Source organism: Chlorocebus sabaeus, chromosome 21 (assembly GCF_047675955.1).
Source record: "Chlorocebus sabaeus isolate Y175 chromosome 21, mChlSab1.0.hap1, whole genome shotgun sequence".
Taxonomy (NCBI): Eukaryota; Metazoa; Chordata; class Mammalia; order Primates; family Cercopithecidae; genus Chlorocebus; species Chlorocebus sabaeus.
In genome coordinates this window covers 66,702,714-66,718,088 of record NC_132924.1, presented here as the reverse complement: position 1 = coordinate 66,718,088, position 15,375 = coordinate 66,702,714, and the positions used below count along the sequence as shown (strand labels likewise).

The following is a 15,375-nucleotide window of genomic DNA, read 5'->3' as shown; positions in this document are numbered from 1 at the left end:
ACTCATCCAATATTAAGCATTTGTCCTTCAGAAAGAAATAGAATTCTTCATAACAAATGCCCCAGTGTTGCCTCACTGAATTACTACAGCCATTAAAAACTGTTAGCTAAATCACCAAAATGTTTTTGTAGTCTTACTGAATACCTGTAGTTCTATCCTGTTGTTTCAATAGGCACCACATTTATCTGAATAAGTAACAGCGTCTGACAGATACTAACACTATGCTTACATACTGTATGAGAAAACCCACCACTCATACGTTTGTTGCTATAGGTGTGCTATTTTATCCACATGAAAGCAGACCTAGTTAATACCCTCTGAGGACAGGAGAGTTTACTTTGGCTTGACTGGTCCTCATTTTAACTTGTGAATCCTAACTTTTTGTTTGTAATGATACTTTTAAAAATTCCTATAACATTGATGGTAAAGGGAGTTAATCAATCCATCATATGTAGTGTACCTGCAGATTACTGCATGGCAGATATATTGCAGGCTAAAAGGAGAAGTCCCATCTAGAGATATAGTAAGCAACAGTTCAAAACACATGCAAGACATGGGATCTTTAGAATGTTCTAAAAGTTATCTGTTTCATTTTAGAAGTGAAATCCACACGGGTCATAGGCATCAAAACTAAAGTTGTGAATCCACTGCTCAGGTTGTGTATGCAGGATTTTTTGTCATTGCAAAAGCTTAGAGAAGAGGTTGTCCTTGTGCTCAGAGTTCATGAGGAAAATTTGCCTTTAGGTTTCCCTTGGGAAAGGTGCATCACTGCACAGTAACAGGGATCCCCTGCAATCTGAAGCAAATAGGACAGGAGGCAGTGTATGTAATCAGTGTGTGGACTTTCCAAGCTCCCTATCTGGTCACGTGGGCATGGCCGTCTTCAGATACCTGACACTGCTTCTCCCTCCATGACTGCAAACACAAGGTGGTCCTTTTCTCTTCAAAGTCACAATTACCTTGCAGAATTGCAGAACTGTTTCCTCTTATTTCAGTCATTCCAGGAGTTAACTTTGGTCTCAGCTTATATAATGGGTTAGCCTGTACAGTAGTTTCAAATGTATGTATTTGTGCATTAGGAGGGGGAATCAACTTCTTATTCAATACCAAGCCATCTTCTCTATCTTCTTTGTCTTCTGTAGAAACTAAAGATGGATCAAATGTATCAAAAATGTTGAATGTGGACCCACAGGAGCTGTATGCTGTTGAATCAAATCTCTTTTTTGGGCTAAATGTGAACCAGTAGGAAAAGGACATTTCTCAAGCATTAATTCAGAAAGACAGATTTTTCTTTTATTAGAGAAAAGAGGCTTGACTGCAATAATTTAAATAATTTTGTACATGAAAGAAATTTTGTGTACATCAATCCATCAGAAAGCAAAGGTGTCAGATGTGGAATGTTCCACTTGTGGTGTCATGTCAGTTCTCGAAGAGTTTCTATTTAGGAGAAATTTGGATTTTGGATTTTTGGAATAGCAGTATTGCTATTCTCAATCTGTATATCATCCATCTGTATATCATGGTGGTTTTAACCCATACTGATGATTGATGATGCTATCCATCAATCTGTATATCATATCATGGTGGTTTTAACCCATATTTACCATACGATTAGATAAATTTGTTGTATTTTCTATTGTGTTGTGTTTCTAGGTATAGTCCGAATATCCTGTGGATGGCTATTATGTCAAATATATTATTGAAAACATATTTCTCCACGTTGTCTATTGATTTATGTGCTCTTAGTTTAGTTTATAAACAAAAATAATTATGTTTACTAGAATTCTCTAATGATTAATACTTTTTGTCTGATGTACGTAAATCTTGGTCAATCCTAGTGTCACAAAGATGTTAAGTTTTCCTATGAAAGTCATATTTATTTGTAGATACATAGATAAAAACAAAGTTGGATGTTTTTATCTTTCTATATATGTGACTTTATACCGTGACACCACTCTAAGTTCATGGTGTCATCTTATTGTGACTTGGCACACAGGTAAGAGATTTACAGAGTTATGGGCATATTTCTTCTTCTGTCACTTTAAAAACTGCTGTTTTGAAAGAATTTGTCCAAGTCATTTTAATTTTCAAATTTATTAGCAAATATAGAAGTTGAGGCCGGGCACAGTGGTTCACACCTGTAATCCCAGCACTTTGGGAGGCCGAGGTGGGCAAAACATGAGGTCAGGAGATAGATACAATCCTGGCCAACAGGGTGAAACCCAGTCTATACTAAAAATACAAAAGTTAACTGGGTTTAGTGGCGTGTGCCTATAATCCCAGCTACTCGGGAGGCTGAGGTGGGAGAATCTCTTGAACCGGGGTGGCAGAGGTTGCAGTGAGCTGAGATCATACCACACTGCACTCCAGTCTGGCAAAAGAGCTAGATTCTGTCTCAAAAAAATAAAATAAAATAAAAAAAATTAAAAAAAAGTTGAAAACTACTTCATATTATCTCCTCTTTAAACCTATCATGATGTTCGCCATTCAATCCTAATAATTATAGCCCATGTAATTTTTCTCTCCCTGTTATTTCTTTTTGTACAGATTATCAAAACTCTTATCAAATACATTAGAACTTTAAAAAAACAAACTTTTGACATCGTTGAATTTTTCTATTGCACAGTGCTTTTGATTTAATTAATTTAAAATGCAGAGCATTTTCAAGTGAAAACACACAAAAAAATTTAAACATATTTGCCTTAAAATAAATGTGCTTATTTGTTTTTGTATTTCTTCCAGTTTTTCATTCAAAAATGTAATTTTCTTTCACTATTTCTTTCTGAAGGAATTTCATCTCATTTTTTGAGATTCTCATTTGGAAATAGCAAGCTATAGGATTTACCTGTTTTGTGAGCATGCATCTAAGTCATACTTTTATTGTGTACAGGAATGTTATTCTATCATTTATTTCTTCTTTCTTAAAATAATTTTAGATGAGTTTGACCTAAACATTTTCTGTTTTTCAATTTTATATTAAATTACTTTTCCTAAAACACTAAGAATGAGAGAGAGTTCAGAATAATTTTTCAAACTTAAAAAAAAGTTATTGGATTAAAGGTGCTCCTAAAATTTTTAAGTATTTTATACTTTTAGGTTTGAAATGGTAACCCCTCTTTTATTCTCATAATTTTAAATTGCCACCCTTTCTCTTTCTCTTTCTGTAATTTTTTAATCACTCCTGCTACAAGTTTGTCAATTGTGTTAATAGTTTAAAAGAACAAATGTTTTTATGTATTAATATACTGTTTGTCCATTTCCTGTGTCATGGATTGCTTTTCTTATCTTTATTAGTTTTCTTCTTCTACATACTTTGCATTCAATTTACTTGTTCTTTTCTAGCTTTGTAAGTGAAACATTCAGATAATTGGTTTTAGGCCATTCTTCCTTTATATTATTAAAAAAAAATCTATACAGTTTTATCTAAGCATAATTTTAGTTCCCTCCCACAAACATTGATGTTTAATATATTCATTCTGATTTATTCAAAATATTTTCAAATTTTACCTATGATGTCTCCTTTGATGCAAGGGTTATTTAAAAGTGAGGTGCTTTTTTGTTTTGTTTTTGTTTTTGTTTTTTCCCCAGTAGCAGGGGCTCTACATTTCTCTTAGGTGGAGCTCCCAGAGGCAACCAACGACTCCACTGCCACTACCACTGCATTGGTACTGCCCTTGCTGGGCCTCAGACTGGGTAAGGAACAAAGACCCCAAGTGCTTTAATAACACCTCAAGCAAGTCACAGCTGCCCTAAGGGGAAGAGGTCACTCAGCTCCTCAACCAGCTCCCCATGCCCCTGGTCATCACCAGGCAGGGCCCCTCAGTTTGGGGCCATGTCACAGCCACCCTACTCTAGATTGATCACACCAAGCAGCTCTGCATTCTTCTGGGGTAGAACCCCAAGATAGTAGTGGAAGGCCCTCTGCCACAGCCACTGCAAGAGTCCCTGCCCCTGCTGCCTCTAACCTGATGAAGAAACAAAGCCTGAGTTCACCCAAGGACTGTGGTGTACAGTCTGGGAGTGCCAAGTTGAAATCTGCAGTTAGCACTTCAGCAGGGGAGAAGCCCACACTTTCAGAGCACTGAGAGGGAGCATGGCTGCAAACATGATGAAATAGAGAGAAGCCACATGGCTGAGCAAGAGCCTATCTACTAGCCATTATGCTTAAAAGCAATTTATTGGATCACAACCCAAACTTCAACACCAAAAATACTTTACTAATATACCACCCTGTGAAATCATGTTTCAAAACTCAGATATAAATAGAGACCCTGCACAACGTATTAGTCCCCTGGAAACAACCAGAAAAGAATTCAACTGATGGTACTCAAATTATATCACATTAAAGGAACATCAACCCACACAGATGAGAAGGAATCAGCTCAAGAACTCTGGCAACTCAAATGGTCAGCATGTCCCCCGTTGTCCAAATAGCCACGTTAGTTCCCCAGCAAGAGTTCTTAACCAGGTTGAAATGGCTGAAATGAGAGAAATAGAATTCAGAATATAGATAAGAATGAAGATCATTGAGATTCAGGAGAAAGTTGAAACTCAATTCAAGGAATCTTCAGAAAATAATTATACATGAGCTAATAGATGAAATAGCCATTATACGAAAGAACCAAACTGATCTGATAGAACAGCAAAACACACGAGTATTTCATAAGGCAATTGCAAGTGTTAAGAGCAAAGTAAACTAAGCTAAGAAAAGAATTTCAGAGCCTGAAGACTGGTTCAATGAAGTAACTCAGTCAGACGAAAATAAAGGAAATAACCAAAATGAACAAAGAAAAACTTCAGGAAATATTGGATTATGTAAAGAGACCAAATCTATGATCTATTTGTGTCCCTGAAGAAGATGGAGAGAAAGCAACCAACTTGAATAACATATTTCAGGATATTATCTGTAAAAATTTCTCCAACCTCATTGGAGAGGTCAACATTCAAATTCATGAAATGCAGAGAACCCCTACAAGATACTACACAAAAAGGTCATCACTAAGACACAGAGTCATCAGATTATCCAAGGTCAAAAATGAAAGAAAAAAATATTAAAGGCAGCTAGAGGGAAAGGGTAGGTCATCTACAAAGGGAACCCCGTCAAGCTGACAGTGGACCTTTCAACAGAAACCAGAAGAGGTTCAGCATTCTTGAAGAAAAGAAACTCCAACCAAGAATTTATATCCAGCCAAACTATGCTTCATAAGCAAAGGAGAAGTAGATCCTTTTCAGATAAACAAATGCTAAAGGAATTCATTACCACCAGACCTGCCTCACAAGAGATCCTGAAGGAAACACTAAAAAGTATCACTAGAAAAAAAAACACACTAAAGAACACAGACCAGTGACCCTATAAAACAACCACACAAACAGGTCTTCATAATAACCAACTAACAACAGGATGACAGGATCAAATCCACACATGTCAATATTAACCTTGAATGTAAACAGGCTGAATGTCCCAATCAGAAGGCAAAGAGTGACAAGTTGGATAAAAAAGACAAGACCTAATGGTATGCAGTCTTCAAAAGACTGATCTCACAAACAATAACACTTACAAAGTCAAAGTAAAGGGATGGAGATAAATCTAAAAAGCACATGGAAAACAAAAAAAAGCAGGGATTACCATCTGGATTTTCAGACAAAACAGAAAACAGCATAGGAAAGACCCAACCCATGATTCAATACTTCCCACCAGTTTCCTCCCACAATATATGGGAATTGTGGGAATTACAATGGAAGATGATATTTGGGTGGGAAGATAGCCAAACCACATCATTCTGACCTTAGACCCTCCCAAATATCATGGCCTCACATTTCAACACAAATCAGGCTTTCCAACAGTCCTCAAAGTCCTCACTCATTTCAGCATTAAATCAAAAGTCCACAATCCAAAGTTTCATCAAAGACAAGGCAAGTCCCTTCCACCTATGAGCCTGTAAAATAAAAAAGCATTTAGTTACTTCCCAGATACAATGAGGATACAGTCATTGGGTAAATACTGCCATTCCAAATGAGAGAAGTTGGCCAAAACAAAGGGGCTATATGCCCCATGCAAGTAAAAAATCAAGCAGGGCTGTCAAATCTTAAAGCTCCAAAATGATCTCTTTGACTCCATGTCTCACAGCCAGGTCAAGCTCATGCAAGAGGTGGGTTCCCATTGTCTTGGGAAGTTCTGTCCCTGTGGCTCTGCAGGGTACAGCCTCCCTCCCAGCTGCTCTCACAGGTTCATGTTGAGGGCCTGTGGCTTTTCCAGGTGCATGGTGCAAGCTGTCACTGAATCTAATATTCTGGAGTTTGGAGGAGTGTGGCCCTCTTTTCACAGCTTCAGTAGGCAGTACCCCAATGGGGAATATGTTTGGGGGCTTCAATCCTACATTTCCCTTCTTCACTGCCCTAGAAGAGGTTCTCCATGAGGGCCCTGCCCCTGCAGCAAATTTCTGCCTGAACATCCAGGTGTTTCCACATATCCTCTGAAATATACGCAGAGGTTCCCAAACCTCAATTCTTGACTTCTGTGAACCCACAGGCTCAACACAACATGGAAGCTGCCAAGGCTTGGGACTCGTACCCTCTGAAGCCATGGCCTGAGCTGCACTTTGGCCTCTTTTAGCCATGGCTAGAGTCACTGGGACGCAGGGAACCAAGTCCCTAGGCTGCACACAGTAGGGGTCCCTGGGTCTGGTACACAAAACCATTTTTTCCTCCTATGCCTCTAGGCTTGTGATGGGAGGAGCTTCTGTAAAGGTCTGTGAAAAACACTGGAGAGAGTTTCCCCATTGTCTTGGTGATTAATGTTTGGCTTCTCATTACTTATGCAAATTTCTACAGCCAACTTGAATTTCTCCTCAGAAAATGAGTTTTTCTTTTCCAACACACCATCAGGCTACACATTTTCTGAACTTTTATGCTCTGCTTTCCTTTTAAAACTAAATGCTTTTAACAGCACCCAAGTCACCTCTTGAATGCTTTGCTTCTTAGAAATTTCTTCTGCCTTATACCTTAAATCACTTCCCTCAAGTTCAAAATTCCACAAATCCCTAGGGCAGATGCAAAATGCCACCAGTATCTTTGCTAAAACATAGCAAGAGACATCTTTACTCCAGTTCCCAACAAGTTCCTCATCTCCATGTGAGACCACCTCAACCTGAATTTTATTCTCCATATTATTATCAGCATTTTGATCAAATCCATTCGACAAGTCTCCAGGAAGTTCCAAACTTTCCCACATTTTCCTGTTTTCTTCTGAGCCCTCCAAACTGTTCCAACCTCTGCTTGTTAACTAGTTCCAAAGTTGATTCCACATGTTTTAGTATCTTTACAGTAGTGACCCACTTATTGGTAGCAATTTACTGTATTAGTCTTTTTTCATGCTCCATAGACATACACAATACTGGGAAATTTTTTTAAAAAGAGGTTTAATTGACTCACAGTTTCACATGCCTGGGGAGGGCTCACAATCATGGCAGAAGGCAAAAGGCACCTATTACATGGCAGCAGGCAAGAGAAAATTAAAACCAAGCAAATGGGGAAACCCCCTATAAAAATCATCGGATCTCATGAGACTGATTCACTACTATGAGAACAGTATGGGGGAAACCACTCCCCTGATTCAATTATCTCCCACAGGGTCCCTCCCACAACACGTGGAAATTATGAGAACTATAATTCAGCATAAGATTTGGGTGGGGACACATCAAAACCGTATCAGGTATCTAATTTAATTAATTTCTAATTTGTGGTCTCTACTGTGGTCAGAGAACATACTATGAAAGAGTTCTCTTTGAGCTTGAATGACACTTGTTTTATGGCACAGTTCAAGATATATCAGTAAATGTCTCATGTTTAATTCAAAAGAATTTGTATTCTCCAGGTGTTTGAAATAGTGTTCTATAAATATTATGGGATATAGTGATCAATAGTTACATTCAGGTGTTCCATATTCTTTAATAAGGTTTTGTCTAGTTGGTCTGACAGTGGTGTTAAAGATTCCAATTATACCTATGGATTTTTCCCTGTAGCTTGCTAGATCATATTTCACTTATTTTGTGGTACTATTATTATTTATATATCTAGGGAATGCACATATACAAATATTATGTTTTCCTGGTATAGTGACCCTGTAATTACTATGAAATGTCATTTGCATCTGGCAATATTCCTTGTCTAAAATTCCATTTGTTTTTATATTAGTCACTTTAGTCTCTCCATCTTTATTTACTATTATTCATGTGTACCTGTACAGAACATGTATACAGTATCATATAGAATAGTTTCACCACCCTAAAAATCCTGTGCTTTACATATTTCTCCCAAACTACCTCCTCCTAATTTTCTAGCAACCACTGATTCTTTACAGTCTCCATAGATTCGCAAATCTGAAAACAAATATTATTTATGTCCTTTTTACTCTTGTGCTTTGAAGGTTCCAGGATTATTGTTTCTGTTGTATCAGTGGGTGCAGTTAGTAAGTAAAACTTCATTATCTTTCCCATTTTTAATCATCTCCTATTTTCATTTAGACTTTTTGTCTGGAAGAATTGTATGCAAGAGAGACTAAAGTATTTTAACCAAAAAATATTTGTATATAGCTTAACCAGGAAGATATACTATGTTTAAAAATTATACAGTACAAAATTTGAAAATTTTAAAATGGGCTTACATTATCTCCACCCCTTGCTCTTTAAAAGTCATTTTCTTCTCTCATCTCTTTGAGTATTCAGAAAAATAGTCAAAGAGCATCAGGATCCTTAGGGTGTCACTTTTCCAGCTGGAAGCCTCTTTGGCTGGTGACTCCCTTGCCTGTGTTTTGCTTGGGTCCACTGGAATTGCTCCACCCACTCAACCTGACAGACTGTTCTTGGCTCATGCTACTGGCCTAAATCTTATGCCTGCCAAGGGTGAACCTGGTGTGGAACAGTGAGATGTGCATGAACGAGCAAGTGTGGGATCTGGCCACTGCACACAGCCAGGCACACTAGTTGCTGCAGCGTGGTAGGCAGCTCTAGGGGCCAGCACAGGTACCGGCTCTGTGGGAGGCTGTATCTGGACAAGGCATACCTCAAGCAGTTCAACTGAAGGCTCTGGAGAACACAGTGGTGCCCAGAAGCTTGGAGATGCCAGGAACTGCAGAGCCCCAAAGAGGGTGCCACAGCCTTGGATCAGGGAGGCCTTAGGTTTGGGCATCCCAAAGGACCGCAGCTCTTCTCTCCTTCTCATCACTTGTAACATGGTGAGCATGGGGCTGGGGGACAGGGGACATGTTTCAATCCTGTTTGTGTTACGGTTCTTTCAGTTCCATCATTCAGTGGGTCCCAAGATCTTGTTCTACATCCAGGAAGAATGAGGGATGTGGACAACTGAAGGGTGAGCAAGCCAAATAGGTGTTTTATTGAGCAACAGTACAGTCCTGAGGAGATCCAATTTGGGTAGCTTCTTTCCACAGGCAGGATTTGTCCCGTTGAGCCTGCCGCCCTCAACGGAGAAGATACCTAGAGTGGGTAACTCCTATTTGTAGACAAGTTGTCCTGATGTCTGCAACCCTCAGTGGAGGGGAGACCTGGAATGGGAGGCTCCTCTCTACAGGCAGGTTGTCCTGATGTCTGTGGCCCTCAGCAGAGAAGAGACCTGGAGTGGGTAGCTCCTATGTCCAGGCAGGTCATGCTGACATCTCTGTGAGTCTGAGTCTGGGGTTTTTACTGGCTTCAGAAGGGAGAAAGTGCATGTTGATTGGTCCATAGGCAGCCATGGGCAGGACTAGGAAAAGCACCGTGAGTTCTCACTCTGGACCGCGGACTCTACCCGGAATTAACAGCCCTGCCCTCATGCTTTAGGCAGTCCCTGGCTTGAAGGTGGAGCTTCACTGGGGCTGCCCCTTTCCACCCAGGAGACTGTCTGCCTCCTGCCACCATCTACATGTCATCTACAGTGCCCAGGCTGTCCATGCCAAGAGGCATCTGTAGACCCATGCCAAGCTGCCCTCAGCCCTTCCCTCAGCCTCACTCCCATGCTTGTTGACACTTAAAGTCCAGAGGGGGCTGAGGCAGCAGGGGGCTAATGTAACAGCACTTCCCTAAGCATGCACACTCCTGGCTGGGCCATGAGAGCAAACCGGCGTGGCCACAACTTTGCTCCAAAATTGGAGTGGCTCCAAAATGAGTGAGGAGATGCCCGGCAGTGGGAGCAGGCACTTCTGAGTCTGCAGGCACATGGGGACTTCCAAGTGTCCAAGAGTGCAGGGATACCTGGGTCCACAGCCATGTCTGGGCAGCTGATGCTATGCCCAAGAGTGGGAGGCTCCCACTCTGCCAACTCGAAAGGGAGCTGGGCTCCAATCTGTTCCCAGCTCCAATCGGCTCCAAGGAATGCACAGCCTTGGGCACACCTGCCCTGATACAGCTGGCATCTTCATAGTGGCCACTCCAGATGGGCTGCCACTGCCATTAAGGGGATAGAAGATGATTAGGAGTTCCCCTGTGGAGACTGAATGTCAAAAACTACCAAAGATGAATATACAATTGAAAGAAGAGAGCAGACATTTTTATCAGCTTTGCAAATAAGAAGTTCCTCTTCAAGGAATCACTGCTTTGAGGCTCCAAGCAGCTCACCTGAGATGAATATCCAGGCTAGGATCATCTTGTCACCACAAATCAGCAGTTTAAGTATGTTCTTTAATTGTCCATTAGAATGCTCACTCACCAGTGTAACTTGTGCTGATGTGGAGTACAGAGAATCCAGCTTATTCATGATTTGTCCTACCAACATATAGCTTAGGTCACAAACTTGGGGCCTTATAAGATACAATATGCTCATAAATCCTAGACAGAAAATAAATGTGATCTTATATGGTCTGAGCATTGTGGCAGAACCTACAGGGATATCTAGGCTAAACCCAGAGAAAGTGTTCCCTGCAGTCAGAACCCAGACAACCCCTCCAGATAGAATGAGAGGCCCCAAGAATCCTTTGGCTCATGGACTCAGATCTGTCCTTGGCAAGGTTCTGGCAAGAAAGGTAGCTTTTCATGGTGTCTCAAAATCTTCTGACAACAGTAGCAGTCTATACCAGCAGGCCCAACCTAGGATGGTGTTTGTGTATCAATGGGCCACCATATGGTAAATCCAGGAGGCAATCAATCACACATCTACTTGTTCTAGGGCAGAAACAGACAGTTCATTCAATCTCCATACTTATCTGACAAGTGCAATCTGCTCATTGGTTATATTTCCCCTAGTCAGCATTGAGGATTTTTTAAATAATAAATCCACATAGGTAACAAAGAGCTTTTTAGAAGGAGAATAGATTTGTATCAAAAAATTTTCTCCCCACATGGCAGTTTGTTTTATATGTCAGTTTTAGGCTTGCCAGTGACATGATCTAATGGCCAGTTAGCTATAGCCCATGGCTATAGGGAATTATCTGATGTGCCTTACAGGGAAACTGCCTGTTAGATAAGCTTTGTTCAACCTACCTGCGAGTCAGGTGGGTTCATTGGTTTCCATATGTCCCACCAAGACATCACTAACTACAGCAATTCCCACTAGGGCTTGGACAGAATGGCTATCAGGAGTGCAAATAAACTATAGATCAATACTAATAATATATTCAGTAGTGGGGAACAAAATATCTTGCTGACGTTTAAGTATAGATATCTTAAATAGAAACTGATACTAATCATAGAAGAAAACAATGATAAACTAGATTCTATTAAAATTTAAAATATCCTTTCCTCACCATGAGGAAAGTGTCAAGGCAAACCACAGTGTTCCCAATGCAAATATGAGACAAAAGTCTAATATCCACATATTAAAAATTTCACAAATTGATAAGATTAAGATATGCCACCTACCCAGCTATGAAAAAGACACACAAAATCCTGAAATAGAGGCCTTAAAATTATACATATTTAAGGCGCAAATATACATATGAAAAGATGTTCAACATAATTATTCACCAGGGAATTATAAGTTGAATCTAGAATTAGGTACTACTACAGAACGAGGTATTTAATAAAATGGTTAAAAGGAGAAAGATAAAATATCAAAGGAATTAAAATAACCGAAACTCTTGTACGTTGCTTTTGGGAGTGTAAATTAACATAATCACTTAAAAATGTATGCCATTATATAGATGACTATATGTATGCCCCATGACTCTTAAATTTGACTCTCATGTTTACACTCACAGAATATAAATATATATTAACAGCAAAATTATAATCAACAGCCCTAAACTGAACATAAAGGAAATGTTATCAAAAACTATAATTCTATACAGTAATAGAATGAATGAATGATCAGTACATGTAACAATAGTAATGAATGTCATAAATAAAATGTCAATAAACAGAAATGAGACATAGGTCAACATACACACTATGATTTGATTTGTATAATACAAACACAGGCAATATTAATCTATACTGTTCACAAACAGTTTGAGTAAAGACTTTTCTGTTGAGAAGTGGAATGGGATGTTCATGACTGTAAATAAAAATGATAAAATGAACTCATAGTTGCAGAAAATGAGTTATTTCTTGATCTGAAAGTTAGTTATATATTTTCCATTTGTAAAAAAGTCACGAAGGTGCCATACTATTAACACTTTTCTCTACATACAATTATATTTCAACAATAAAAAATGAGAATGGGTAAAATGATGATATCAAAAGGCATATCTCCCATGAGGGGGTAGTGATGATAAATAGTAGCAATGAGTTATGATGCACTGGTTACAATCTGTTTTTTGGTCGTGATGCTGAGTTCACTGATTTTTGCACTCTTGGGAGTGATAAATGCATTTATTTCCTTATTTGTGGTGGCGATTTCACTGACATAGATAAACCAAAAGGAAAAGACTGACAGCATCAAATTTGGTGACAATTTGGAGAAGAAAATGGGAAAATTCTATTGAAAAGTAATTGGAAGTTTTTATTTTAATAAGGTTAAACATATACCTACTCCTATGTTATCTATTCAAAATATATAAAATATATTTCTACAAAAAGAAAAAAAAAACTTTTACCAGTCTTCCCTTTCTCTCTTCCTATATTTTTCCATCTGCCCATTCTTTGCCTTCCATTCCTTTTTTTCCTCTCCTAAGCAGAGTCATCTATGTTCAAGAAAGCAGGTAGAAAGAGGGAGGAGTTTCCTCCAGGAATCTAAGCTCAGGTACCCAAGGAAGCTGGACTTTGAAGTGGAGTGTTACATGTTCCAGTGAGTATCACACTGATAGGGAGCAGGAGGCCAAAGAAGGAGCCACAGCATGGCCTGACATCCTAGGCAGTAAGGTGGTAAAAAAAATCAGGCAGACGAGGCACAATGATTGAAAATTTAATTAGATTGACCAAATCAGTTTTTTGATTAAGCAAATAAGTCAAGACATCAAGAATAATTACATTTAAGATTCTTTTACCTGTGGAGAAATGATTTTCAAATGTGGAAAGAGAGAAGGCTAGCTAGAACCGTGAGGTATTATATTAGAATTGTAAGTATTGGTATGATTTTTTTTCATATACTGTCAATCTTCATTATTCATGTGTTCCGTATCTGTGAGTTCATCTACTTACCAAAATGTATTTGTAATTCCAAAATTAGTAGAGCACATTCATGGGCATGTTTAGGCATTGGGGAAAGCATCAAAAAAATTGTAGTTACCAAGCGTACATTTTTCCAACTAAGGTCAAACAAGGGAGTGTTCTGCTTTTTTGTTTCAACACTTCTTGTATAAACAAATGTTATTTTCTTGGTCTATTGAGGGCCACAGCTCATTCTTGGGCTTTTAGTTAATGCATTTGCTGTTTTAAATGGTCCCTAAGTATAGTGCTGAAGTGTTGTCCAGTTTTCCTAAGTGTGAGAAGTATCTGATGTGCCTTACAGGGAAAGTGTCTGTTAGATAACCTTTGTTCAAGGACGAGTTACAGTGCTATTGGCTGTGAGTTCAATGTTAACCAAAATTATTTATCAAATAAGGTGTTTTTACACAGAAACACATATATAACAACATTATGTATTAATAATTGATAAAAATATTATGACTGGAGGAATACTGTATTACCAGAAAGTGAGGGCATGATCAAAGAATAGAGATATGTCCCAAAAAACTAGTAAAAGCCTGCTTGAATGTTTTTTTCATTCAGAAAATCTAGGGCAGTTTGAGCATCAAAATAAATAATGGGAGTATCACACTATAGGCTATTTAATAAAAGAGAAGGTAATGAGTTTATACATATATAAATAAATGAGGAAGAAAGGAAAACTCTTTTCCCTATTAATTAAAAATAAATAAGTATTGACCGATATTCATAATTAGAAAATTGTAACAGTGAGTGAAGTTTTGCCAAGAAAGGGTATACTGATAAAATATTGGATTATCTCTCTACACAATGATAGCTCTCACACTGAAAGACCTGGGCCTAGGGATGAGAAAATAGCCTCTAGATCTAGGTAGATGGTCATTTTACAGGATGAAAAGCCTGCAAACCTTCAAGGCTACTAAGAACAACAACAAAAGACTATTAAAGACATAAGAGACAAGGAGAGATAAAGTAACTGCTCCAGACTGAAGGAGACTAATAAAGCATATAAATTAAAAGCAACAGTTTTCCTGGATAGGTGTCTGGATGTGAAATGAAACATATACATTGATGCAATGATTAATACAACTAAAATGGAGTGTGTGGATTGGAAAACAGCATTTCCTAAATGGAAGGTGGTATGTAGGAAAGTAGTCTTGTTTTTAGAAGGTGCACACTAGAGTATTTTAGAGGTGATGGGGCATCATATCAGACAAAGACAATTCTCAACTATCTTTCTGTCTTTTTGTATATCTGTATATTTATCTATGTAATCTATAAGATAGAACATTATTTCTCATTTTTGTTTTACCTTGCAGAAACCTTTGAAATAATTTGTAAGTTTCCCACACACAAAAAAACTATATCCGTAGGTGTTAGTAACTTAATGAGGTCCATAAATTTAGATATATTATAATAATAACTTTCAATAATATTTTAAGTTGAGAATGTTTTTGTTTTTGTTTTTGGTGGATGTGCTTATTAGGACATATCATTAACCAATTCTCTTTGTGTAGTTCCCCTTCTCCATAAAGTACATCACTTTGAATATAAGTCAGTAAGGCAGGTAAAGGAAATGAGAGTTTTTATATTTTTTAATAAATCTTTTTTTTTTTTTGGTAGGTATTGTATTCCTACCCCAAATTTTCACTACACAAAATGCTAATAAAGGAAGTATATGTTAAATAACTTAACTGAGGTTTCAATGCCTCCTTCCATTAAAACTAGATCCAACCATTCTTGAAAAAAAGATAAACACAGCATAACTTTCTTAAATTTAATTACTTTGTATAAATTTTAAAAA

At 38.1% G+C, this 15,375-nt stretch overlaps 1 pseudogene; it reads right to left on the bottom strand.

Annotated features, from left to right (window-relative positions):
• Nucleotides 1–333: 333 nt before the first annotated feature.
• LOC103227387 (suppressor of cytokine signaling 5-like) lies at nt 334–10,746 on the bottom strand (annotated as a pseudogene).
• Nucleotides 10,747–15,375: the final 4,629 nt, after the last annotated feature.